Genomic DNA, 12,804 nt, shown 5'->3' with positions numbered 1-12,804 from the left:
TTGAACCCAGGAGATGGAGGTTGCATTGAGCTGAGATGGCACCACTGCACTCCAACCTGGCAAGAAAGTGAGACTTTGTCAAAAAAAAAAAAAAGAAAGAAAGAAGAAAGGAAGAAAGAAAGAAAGAAGAAAGAAGAAAGAGAAAGAAAGAAAGAAAGAAAGAAAGAAAGAAAGAAAGAAAGAAAGAAGAAAGAAAGAGAAAGAAAGAAAGAAAGAAAGAAAGAAAAAGAAAGAGGAAGGAAGGAAGGAAGAGGAATGTTAAAAGCACTGTTCATGAGATCTCCTAAGGAAATGAGAAACATGTCATCTAGAGGTGCTGCGTAGTTCATTCTTGCTACTTACAGTAAAATGTGATAGGAAATAATTAGACTGAAGTAGTAGCTGTCAAGCACAAATAAAGTAGGCTCTGGTAACTGGGAGATTTCTCAGCCTATCCCAAGGTGCAAAATATGCCAAACTGGAGAATTATCCTTAGAAGTGACTTGGTTCTGGAGTGAAAGACAGAGTGTGGTTGAACAACTTTTACTTGTGCCTCCGAAGTATCAAAAGGTCAAATTATTCAGTCATAAAGAGGGTTATTGATGAAATTAGGTGTGTGACTCATGGATTCTCTGTGCCACCTCAGCAGAAGACACCCCCCAAAACTTCATGTCTGTCTCACAGGCAAAATACATTCATCCCATTCTCAAGTCTTAAAAATTAAGCATCATTTCAAATCCAAAATCTTATATAAGTGTGACCAGCTCAAAATCTGAAATTTAAATCTTCTAAATTAAGCACAGAGGGGACTCTAGATATAATCCATCCTATGGTGAAATTCCTCTTGGAATTCTGACCTTCAGAACTCTGAGAGAACAAATGTGTCTTGTTTTAAGCCACTAAATAAGTGTTAATTTGCCACAGCAGCAATTAGAATACAATAAACCAACTTTAAAGCATTCAAAATTTCAGTACTTATATTTGGTGACCTCTGCAAACAATAAATAAAAGTAAAAGAACTTGGATTTAATGAAAATTTGTGAAAAACCATTATCAACATTTTCTAACAGAGTTTTTTTCTGACAACAAAGAGAAGAAAAGTATAGGCTAGTAGGGAGTCAGTGAAGACATTCTGCCTTACATGATGTATTTTCACCTTTGTTTAAATAGCAATTAAGACATTAAGATAGCTTTTAATTTAACTGTATTCCTTCAGGTGAGAAACTTTTGACAAGTTACTTATATTCTCTGGTGCTTAGATTGTTAATTGTAAAGGAAGGATAGTAATAATATATAATTTATCATATAACAATGGAGTCAATTAACATCATTTATAATATCTAAAATAGCAACAATGATGTGAATCACGTATTATTTTCAACTTATTTTACTATTTCTTTTTCTTCTTTTAAATACTTTAAGTTCTAGGGTACATGTGCATAACGTGCAGGTTGTTACATATGTATACTTATGCCATGTGGTGTGCTGCACCCATCAACTCATCAGCACCCATCAATTCATCCTTTATATCATGTATAACTCCCCAGTGCAATCCCTCCCTCCTCCCCCCCCCCATGATAGGCCCCAGTGTGTGATGTTCCCCTTCCCGAGTCCAAGTGATCTCATTGTTCAGTTCCCACCTATGAGTGAGAACATGTGGTGTTTGGTTTTCTCTTCTTGTGATAGTTTGCTAAGAATGATGGTTTCCAGCTGCATCCATGTCCCTACAAAGGACGCAAACTCATCCTTTTTGATGGCTGCATAGTATTCCATGGTGTTTATGTGCCACATTTTCTTAATCCAGTCTGTCACAGATGGACATTTGGGTTGATTCCAAGTCTTTTCTATTGTGAATATTATTATATTATTTTATTATGTGTTTAAACCCCGGTTGATAAGAAAGGAAAAACAGGAAAAAAGTTTTATTTTATTTTGGGATTTATTTCATAAATATGAAGTAAAAAGTTGAAATAGTTTTTCAACGTGCAAAAATCCTTCAAAATATCATAAGTCAACTTATTTAAAAGCTCAATTTTTAAATTTTGTATGTTGATTGATAATTAAGGATAGACTTTGTGGTATTCTTATTTTAAGAAAACTTAGTTTATGACATCTCAGACCTACAGAACAAATTGGAGAATTAATATTTATTTGAAAAAGGAATCATCCAAGGGCTTCTTTGAATACCCACCAGTGGGGAAGCATTATTCATGTAAATAGAAAGTATGTATAATATACTTTTTTGGGGTTTTTATTTTTGAGACAGAGTCTTGCTCTTGTCACCCAGGCTGGAATGCAGTGGCTCTATCTCCGCACACTGCAACGTCTGCCTCCTGGGTTCAAGCGATTCTCCTGCCTCAGCCTCCCAAGTAGCTGGGACTAAAGGCGCACACTACCACGCCAGGCTAATTTTTGTATTTTAAGTAGAGTTTCATCATGTTGGCCAGGCTGGTCTTGAACTCCTGACCTCAGGTGATCTGTCAGCCTCAGTCTACCAAAGTGCTGGGATTACAGGCATGAGCAACTGCACCTGGCCTATAATATGTCATTTTTAAATAGCTACTTTGAAACTATGAACCATTCTCTGGAACAAAATTGATTTCATTTCCATAAATATACATTTTCTTTAACTTTAAAGAAAGTCCCATAATTTACACAAGGGCTATATTTAGCCCATAATGAATATTCATGAGAATGCATGTTATTAATAATCTTTGAGTTGTTTGCTTTATAATTCTGAATTATTTTTACATACACCTTTCAAAATATAAGCACTTTTAAAATGTATTTTCTACTTTGAATTAGGAAAATGTGTTTTAAGATAAAATTATTTTTATCAATTTAGTTTCAATCAAAAACAAATATATCAAATAGGATACATATATATCACCTTCCCAAGCCCCTGATATACAGCATGCATTTAAAAAGTAGAAAAAAAGTTGTAGTAAAATAAAAATATACATGGATATTTCATTATTATATCATTATTATTAATGTTATTCTTTCAGGAAGGGCCAAAATATTGTATGAACCAAAGAGTCAAAGTTTTAAAGGAAATTTGTTTTATGTGGTATTTTAATTTAACTTAACATATTTGATTTTTAAAAAATTAATTACACATTTTAAAATTCATAGTACCTAGGGGTTATGACATATACAAAACCGTGGGAAAATGACATTTGTGCTTTTCATTCTAGAGAGCATAGGTCTTCCTTCCTCCCACTTTTTATTATACATCACATATACACACAGATGTAAATACATGTATATAATCAATTTATAGCATCTACTTGAGTATTGAACAGGAGATGGTACTGAGATTTGGCAGGGTGAGAATAACATTGGAAGCAAAATTAGAAATGATCAGGATAACACAGTAAGTCTTTTCTGCTTAACTTTATACCTATATTCTTGCCATTAAAAATTAGTAAATTACTTTTTAACTTAAAAAATAACTAAACCAACTACAACTTTTTTGTAAATTATAAACTTGGGAGTCTTTCTTGTCATCTTCATTAATTATATAGAATGTTATCACTGCTGAATTTTAAGTAATATTAATATTAGCATAATAAAATATCCTATATTTAGTCTTATTGTCCCTCATTTTTATTCATGTTTATAGTAGAACATCTGTTTCCTGACATTTTAAGTGCCTACACTAAAACAGGCTAACAAATGTCATTCAACACTTCATATAACTAAAAGCACTAAGTCTAAAATGTGTCATAATAAAACAAGGTGATATTTACATCATTAAAAAAACTACATAGTGATATAAACATAATTCACTTTTAAAGGTCTTATATGACAAGAAAATACTTTCAGCCTACCTTGGAACTTACATATAAAAATGATCCATTCTTAATGTACATGAAAAGTCACCCTAGAAGAAAGTGCACATTATAGTATACAGTAAGAATCTGACCCAATAAATAAAGAGTAATAGTGTTTCTAGAAGGAAAAAATGGTTTATTCTAGCTTTCTATAAAGGGAAACAAATTGAATAAAATCAAAAGTAATGCCATTTACTTTTCCAATGTGTGTTTGCTACATACACGTAAGGAATTATTAGAATAATGACACACATTTGTGTTGTTTTATAATTGTCAATATATTTTCACATTCAATTCTAACCTCTCAGCCATGCTTTAAGGTAGACAGTACAGATCTGAACCCCATTTTATATGTGAGGTCACTGAAATCCAAGGAGATTGAGTTCTAAAGTTTATTCAGGGATGAAGTTGAAGTTGGAAGCTGCATTTCAGTTTTCTCAAACCAAGTTCCCCCAGTCTTGATTTTGAGACATTTATTAATAAATATTTCAATCCATGTACACATAATCATAAGGAAGAGACAACACATTTCCTATTAGAACCAGCCTTCTGGAGTTCTCTGAATGTTAATGAGATGAATAATGCTGAGATTCAAAGGAATGCCAAGTAAATGTTACCACTCTTCTCTGATGAAGTCTGAAACAACAGAGAAGTAAGACAAAAGGTTTTACAGTTAGGAACCAAAATATCACTTTTGTCACTAATAAATTTGGAGAATATGGCTTGGGCATATGCCAACAATGGATTTCCTACAATTGATGCCAGAATCAGAGCAACATAAACTCCTGGTCACCCAAAGCCTTGGACCACCATAAGCCTCTCCAGGAAACAAGGCCTTTGCATTTAAATGGATCACATGCTTAAGAGCATAGGACTTCTGTAGGCAAGTAGATCCCACAAATAAGGAGAAAAGGAGCCAGGTTTTCATGCCTAGTTTTTTCCAGTACTCACCAACAGGTGTGCGAGGAAGTGGAGAGAGGCAAGGTAACCAACCAGTGGAGCTTCCCTGCTATTTGGAAGAAACCATCAGGAGTGGGAAAGAAATGTTTCTTCTCCCTAAAAATGTCAAATAATCGTGGTGACAAGAAATATATGTAAATACAGTTTAGACTTTCAAAATGTCTTGCCAAAAGTCATAAAATGTCCACATTTGCCATGAAAGGATATAAAAATAATAATAATAATGTTAATGAAGAAATATAGAAGGTCTGAGATACAGATAGTTATTTCATTCAAGTGAGATATGGTGGAATCTCTTATTTACAGTGAAGCTGCAATCCCCATGGATGTACAGTAAAATAATCTAAAAAGAGAAACATACCTGATTTTTCCTGAAATCCCTTAAACTGATCAAAGGAAGGAGGTGTGCAGCTTACTAAAACAACTTGATGAGACTTAATATCATCTCCTAACTAGGTCTAGCATTAAATGGATTGTGTTCCTCCTTTCTCCCCTGCCCTTGGAGGAGACACATAATGAATTTATTTACCTTGATATCTAGTTCTAACTCTTTAATGTAAGAATAAGTCTTATATCCCATTAACCCCCGAGACTAGATTTTTAAGTATAAATCAAATTTCCCCTCTCTTCATTCACATATTGGAATGGCACAGATATTTAGCCCTTTGTACAACTTTTGCTAGAGCTGTGACTACAGATAGTTGAATTTATTGGTCCCCATTTGTATCACTTTGAAAAAAGTTACAGCATCAGATAGCTTTGTCTTTAGCTTGGGTCACCCCCTATTAGGTATCATCTCAGTTATCTGCCAATTTCATTTTATGTATGTATGATATGGTTTGAATATATGACCCCACTACAAATCTCATGTTGAAGTGTAACCTCCAATATTGGAGGTGGAGCCTGGTGAGAGGTGTTTGGGTCATGGGGGTGGATTTCTTCCAGCTTGTTGCTGTCTTCACAATAGTGAATGTGTTCTTGAGAGATCTGGTTGTTGTAAAGGGTAACACCTTCTCTTCTCTCTTGCACCTGATCTTACCATGTGACATGGCTGCTCCAGCTTTGCCATCCACCAAAGGTAAAGGCTCCCCGAGGATGCCCCAGAAGCTGACCAAATGCCTGGGCCATGCTTCCTGTATAGCCTGCAGAAAGATAAGCCAATTAAACTTTTTTCTTATAAATTACCCAGTCTCAGGTATTCCTTTATAGCAGTACAAGAACAACCTAATACGATGTACATGCCTTGATGACAAGTTTCAGGTTATCACAAGAAACATATAATAAATACATTTAAATATATTCAACAAACATTAAGCTTTTCCAAATTTTATTAATGTTAAATTTACATAAATAAATTGCAGTGAAATCTTGTGTGTGTGTGTGTGTGTGTGTGTGTGTGTTTGCTTAGAAAAATAAATAAATTTATGCCAATGTGAAAAAGTAGGAATTCATGTTTCGGAGACAAGGATGGAATAGGAAGAATACGCTCTTCTCAGAAAGTTTTCTTCTGACACAGTGAAAGGCTATAACAATTATTGCACTCATGTATCACTACTGAGAGTGTGGTGTATACACCAGCAGCATCACCCAGGAACTTCCTTAAAAATGCAGAATTTTGGGTCCCACTCGACCTACTGAATTCGCACCTGTATTTTAACCAAATCCCTAAGCAGCGCATATGCACATTAAAATGAAAGAAGCGCTGCATTAATCCATGAATACAATTGTTCAATGAGCATTTGGAGCCTGGAGAATGCTGGGATCAGAAAGAAAGCTTTCTGGAATACAGAAATCATTATTTTGCCTTTGTTCTAAACAATGGAGCCTCCACATTTGGAAAATGAGATACAGATGTTTTTTATCTTCCTCAAAAGAGAACGGAGTTGAAAAGTCTGGTAGTCATGGTGGCTCAAGTCTGTAATCCCAGCACATTGGGAGGACAAGGTGGGAGAATCACTTAAGGCCAAAAGTTTGAGACAAACTTAGGGCAACATAGGGAGACCCTGTCTCTACAAAAAATTTAAAACTTTGCTGTGCATGGTGGCACATGTCTGTAGTCCCAGCTATTGTTCTGGAGGCTGAGACAGGAGGATTGCTTGAGCCTAGGAGTCCAGGCTGCAGTGAACTATGGTCATGCCAGTGCATTTCAGCCAGGGAGACAGAATGAGACCCTGTTTCTAAAAAATAAATAAATAATATCATTATGAAGATAAAAGTCTGAAGACTGATAAACTTGAATTATTGAGGAGAGAGAGGAATGGCCACATGTGGAAGGGCAACAGGATCACTCAGTCTGTGAGCATGAAAGATGAAGCAATGGTGATCAAAGTTTATACAATCAGGAAAGGTGCACAGAACATGTTCACTGATATTAATGTCATGGTTATGCCTATGCTGGAAAAATATGTCTGTCTTTTACTACAGCAAGTGTAGATTGTCTGCCACTCAGATAGCCAACCAACTGTTTGTAGTTATCAAGGGCTTACCTCTAAGCCAGGTTCATTCCTTTACTACAAATGGGGTATAAGGCCAGTCTTCAAATCAATTCTATGGAAAGGATAAAATATACTAAGTTTTAGCTTTTAACATGAGATCTATTTTTCTTTCCACAGTGTGCAAGGAGATTTTAGTGGTTGAATAAAGGATAAAAACAAGAGGTAGGCTTATGATATCTGTATATAATATCTCATTTTGATGATAATATCAAGTGTGCCTTAGCACGCTTTCATAGATTTATTTTGTATTGTGAAAGAAAAATACAATACTGAGACCCCAAACTCACTATGCCAAAAGAAAAAGTTGAGCTTGGGAACTTGGTCATGCAAAAATTGCCTTCCTTTTACTCTCAAGCAGTTCACTGTAATTTTACATGCTTAGTTTATCTTGTGTAAAATGTAGATTTACTGAGTGAGAAACAAATACATAATTGACTTTTCCCCTGCTCCTTTCTTTTCACAGACAAAATGTAGATTAATTGAGCATTAGAGCCTCAGGAGAAAGTAACCATTTGCACCATTGCCTGCCCCCTCTCTTTCTTCTTGTTCCTTTTTTCTTTCCCTCTCACTTGCTCTTTTCCCAGCAAATTTACTAAAGTTCTCCAAATCTTCTTTGGAAAAGTACAGGACATAGTTCCTACTGTAACTTGTGTTTCTTTTTTCCAGGTGTATGCTCAACCTTGGAAAAATAAATCCCTAAGTCTATTGAGGTCTGCCCTAGTTACATTTTGGTTTATAGTATTTAGATTAGTTAAAGCTAAGAAAATCTGAGAAATTGTCTTAAATGTGGCTTGTGTTAATCCATTTTTGTATTGCTATAAAGGAACACCTGGGACGGGATAATTTATGAAGGAAACTGGTTTATTTGGCTCATAGTTCTACAGGCTGTACAGGAAGTATAATGCTGGCATCTATTTCTGGTGAGGGCCTCAATAAGCTTACTATCAGGGTAGAAGATGGAAAGAAAAAAAAGAGAGCCAGTGTGTAACATGGCAAGAGCAGGAGCAAAAGGGGGCAAGTCTTAGACTCTTTTAAACAAACACCAGATCTCCTGTAAACTCAGAGTGAGAACTCTGTCATTACCATGAGGATGCCACCAAGCCATTTGTGAGGGATCCACATCCATAATCCTGAAGTTCCCACCAGGCCCCACCTCCAACATTGGTGATTACATTTTAACAAGAGATTTCAAGGAAATTAACATAAAATCCATATCATTCCATCCCTGGCTCCTCAAATGTCATGTTCTTTTCACATTGCAAAATAAAATTATCCTTTTCCAATAGTCACAAAATGTCTAGCCTCATTCTAGCATCAACTCAAAAAGTCCCATCTCATTTGAGACTCAAGGCAAGTTCCATCCACTTGTGAGCATATAAGATCAAAAATAAGTTATTTATTTCTAAGATACAACAGTAGCACAGTCATTGGGTAATATTCGCATTCCAAAAGTGAGAAATTGGCAAAAAGAAAGAGGCAAAAATCCCCATGGAATTCCAAAAACCAGATAGAAAGACATTAAATTATAAAGCTTCAAAATAATCCCTTGACTCCATGTACCACACCCAGGGCTCATTGGTGTCAGGGGTTATCACCCAAGGCCTTGTGAAGCTCTCTCCCATGATTTGGTAGCCTCCATGGCTGCAGTCACAGATTGAAATTCTGGTTCTGGTGCCTGTGACTTTTCCATTCTGAGGTTTTATTGTGGGATTCAGGAGGACAAGAGAGATACCTCGGGTTAAAACAGGAGAATCTTTATTGAGTGAACTCAGGCCCAGCAGACTCATGTCCAAAGACTGGGCCCAGAACAAAGACAGCACTTGACTTTTATACACACTTCACAAAAGGGATGGGCTAGCTTAAAGCAAGCTTATGGTGGCGTGAAAGCAGGGATACAGAGGCATGACAAACTCAGGATTACACATGACCATTGGGAAGCAACTCAGATGTTTGTTATCTAGGTTTTGCTCTAAAGTTCCTTGTACTGGTTTATTTCATAACCTTCACTATGGTGCCCAGGCCTACTCAGGCTTCCATGACCTTTGTTGTACTTTTTAGATAAAACAGAACATGAAGTCACTAGTTACAGAGAACAGCAATCTATAAACTCATTCCATAAAATAAAGGAAATTTTATTTATCTTCTCCCTGTGTTGAGGGAGTGCTGGGAGAGTCTGCAGAGCACATCAGATAATATTATCAAAACTTTTTCTGTGTCTGGGCTGTGCCTGTTGCTGCCTCTGGGACAAGTCAGCCTAACACAGGAAAACTTGTTTCTCTTTCCTTTTAATTTTATTTTTCTTTAGTTTCCCACCTCAGTTTCAAGACGCTGGTGGCCATACCATGTGTGGGGATCTGAAGGGCCATCGGCCCTGTTCCCATAGTTCTACTGGGAAGTATACTAATTGGAACTCTGTGTGGGGCTCCAGCTTATGATTGGTCACCCAGACTTTCCTATACATTCTCTAGCATCTAGGTGGAAGCTGCCAAGCCTTCTTCACTCTCACATTGTAACGGCCTGTGCTGCATGGTGGCAGCATCCACTTCTGGTGAGGACCTCAGGAAGCTTAATCATGGCAGAAGGCAGAGAGGGATCCAGCACATCACAAGGCCACAGCAGAAGCAAGAGAGACAGGAAAAAGGTCCCAGACTCTTTTAAATAACCAGATGTCCTGGAAACTCAGAGGAAAATCTCCCTCATTACCATGAGGATGGTACCAAGCCATTCATGAATGATCCACCCCCAGGATCCTAACACCTTCAACCAGACTCCACTCCAACATTGCCAATTACATTTCAACATGAGATTTGGAGGAACAAAGCATCCAAATCACATCAGGGGTGAAAATGTTTTTACTGTTTCATTTATGAAAAGGAAAATAGCTAATCAAATATTAACTTTGAAGACTGGAAACTATATTCTGAATTCAGCTTGAGGATACTAGATTTTACCAGTTTCTTGTCTGAGTGAAACATGTTATAATATCACAATCTTTTAAAAATTTGAAGGAGATATAATACACTTTTAGGTAAGATTTTAAGACAATAGCAAGGACTGCTATTTCTCTACTACAAAGTTCCTTAAAATCTTACCACTTGTCAGTCACAGAGACCAGATATAAACACTTTTGCCACTTACCTTCATCATTCCCTCTGTTAAGATTATAAATAGTGAATGATAATTATCACAGAAAATTTTGAATATATAGGCCCCCCTAAGGGTTAACAGCAGGCATTAATTTAAAAAATAAAATAAACATTTCAAAGTAATTAACAGCACATTTCATCTGTCAAGTAACAGTTTTGAACCCTAGCAGAAGAACTGAAACAATGAGGAAAAGGAAAAGCGTGATATGCCTGTGCTAATATAAGAAAAAACTCCGTAATTTTGAAGATTTAATTGGTTTATTCATGGAGGTTTGGGAGTCCTTGTCACTTCAATTATTTAAGTATAAGCTAGAAATATATTTAGAGTACAAGGCTTTACATTTAAGTATAGGTGGCCAGGCGCGGTGGCTCAAGCCTGTTATCCCAGCACTTTGGGAGGCCGAGACGGGCGGATCACGAGGTCAGGAGATCGAGACCATCCTGGCTAACACGGTGAAACCCCGTCTCTACTAAAAAATACAAAAAACTAGCCAGACGAGGTGACGGGCGCCTGTAGTCCCAGCTACTCGGGAGGCTGAGGCAGGAGAATGGCATAAACCCAGGAGGCGGAGCTTGCAGTGAGCTGAGATCCGGCCACTGCACTCCAGCCTGGGTGGCAGAGCAAGACTCCGTCTCAAAAAAAAAAAAAATTAAGTATAGGCTAGAAATATATCTATAGTACAAGGCTTTAAATATCTGTGGGATAAATTCCTTAAAAGTACTCAGACCACTTTTCATAATACTAATTCTGTATACACTTTGAAGGAAACTTGTAAATTAGAGATGGGGTTAGGGTAAGACAAAGATATAACAAGTTCATTCTATGAATTACTGGTTTTAAATGCACAACAAAATTGTTTGCATTAATAATATTTGATTTAATTTCCATAGCAGAATTTCCTGTATTTATTAGTTAAATTTTATTTATTCATCTGTTGGTTAACAATGTTCTTGGTCATTAACAATAGGTTTAACGTAATTACTCCAGTAAAACCTATATTCTGTTCTTCAAGTTTGTGACCATTCTCAATTATGTAATCTGCACAGATGTCAGAGTGACTTTTGCAAAATACAAAATAGGTATGTCAGTCTTCAGCTAAAAATTATACAAGGGCTCCATATAGTCTTTCAGATAAAGTTTAAATATGATAACTGGGACACAAAACAGTTCATGATCTAGCCCTTGATGTCTGACCAGTACAGATTTGACAACCACTGAGGAAAAATTAGTATGCCCAAAAATATTGTGCCAAACCCCACTATTTTTGCCATTTACACTAGGCAGGTCTCATTTTTCTCTGGTCTGTTCTCATAACTGCATCGTCTTTATCGTGAGGGCTTAACCTGACTTTCAGTTGAATTCTAATTTTGCCTTTCAATCTTTGGAATTTTTAATGTGATCTTCAGCATTTTGCAGTATTCTCTGTTTTGGCTTAAGTTTGCCTCTTTGAGGTTTTTCCATGGCTGGCTACCCCAGTATAACTCGTGACCCTTTGTTCTTGCCTCCAGACCACACCCATGACATTCACTTACAAGGGGGCATTTAAATGTTATTGTTAATGACTTCTTAAGAAGTCAGGAAACAACAGGTGTTGGAGAGGATGTGGAGAAATAGGAACACTTTTACACTGTTGGTGGGATTGTAAACTAGTTCAACCATTATGGAAAACAGTATGGCAATTCCTCAAGGATCTAGAACTAGATGTACCATATGACCCAGCCATCCCACTACTGGGTATATACCCAAAGGATTATAAATTACTCTACTACCAAGACACATGCACACGTATGTTTATTGCGGCACTATTCACAATAGCAAAGACTTGGAATCAACCCAAATGTCCATCTGTGACAGACTGGATTAAGAAAATGTGGAACATATACACCATGGAATACTATGCAGCCATCAAAAAGGATGAGTTTGCGTCCTTTGTAGGGACATGGATGCAGCTGGAAACCATCATTCTTAGCAACTATCACAAGAAGAGAAAACCAAACACCGCATGTTCTCACTCATAGGTGGGAACTGAACAATGAGATCACTTGGACTCGGGAAGGGGAACATCACACACTGGGGCCTATCATGGGGAGGGGGGAGGAGGGAGGGATTGCTTTGGGGAGTTATACATGATATAAACGTCATGCACATGTACCCTAGAACTTAAAGTATTATTAAAAAAAAAGAAAGAAAAAGAAAAAAATAATAATAAATGTTATTGTTTCAGCCTCATCTTTCTACTTCCGCCTCAACTTCAATTACACAGCAGATATTATTACTGCTTGAATTTTAAATTGCTCTTCTCATCTTTTTTCTGTTTCATCTGTTAATCTCACTCTCTTGAAGACATTTTTCCCTTCTCTCTGCAGAGCAATCTACTTGCTAGATAC

At 36.6% G+C, this 12,804-nt stretch overlaps 1 long non-coding RNA gene across 1 annotated transcript; it reads right to left on the bottom strand.

Moving 5' to 3' along the window:
- Positions 1–4,193: 4,193 nt before the first annotated feature.
- On the bottom strand, positions 4,194–5,909 carry LOC117089426. Its single transcript, XR_004439594.1, has 3 exons — positions 5,815–5,909; positions 4,767–4,871; positions 4,194–4,451 (listed from the first exon to the last, which is right to left on the bottom strand). It is a non-coding gene; the product is annotated as an uncharacterized LOC117089426 (long non-coding RNA).
- Between the last annotated feature and the right edge of the window lie 6,895 nt (positions 5,910–12,804).

The sequence above is a fragment of the Trachypithecus francoisi genome, unplaced genomic scaffold, assembly GCF_009764315.1.
Source record: "Trachypithecus francoisi isolate TF-2019V2 unplaced genomic scaffold, Tfra_2.0 Contig00840, whole genome shotgun sequence".
NCBI classification, from domain to species: domain Eukaryota; kingdom Metazoa; phylum Chordata; class Mammalia; order Primates; family Cercopithecidae; genus Trachypithecus; species Trachypithecus francoisi.
Note: the sequence above shows the minus strand (reverse complement) of the source record. Positions and strands in the feature narration are given on the sequence as shown.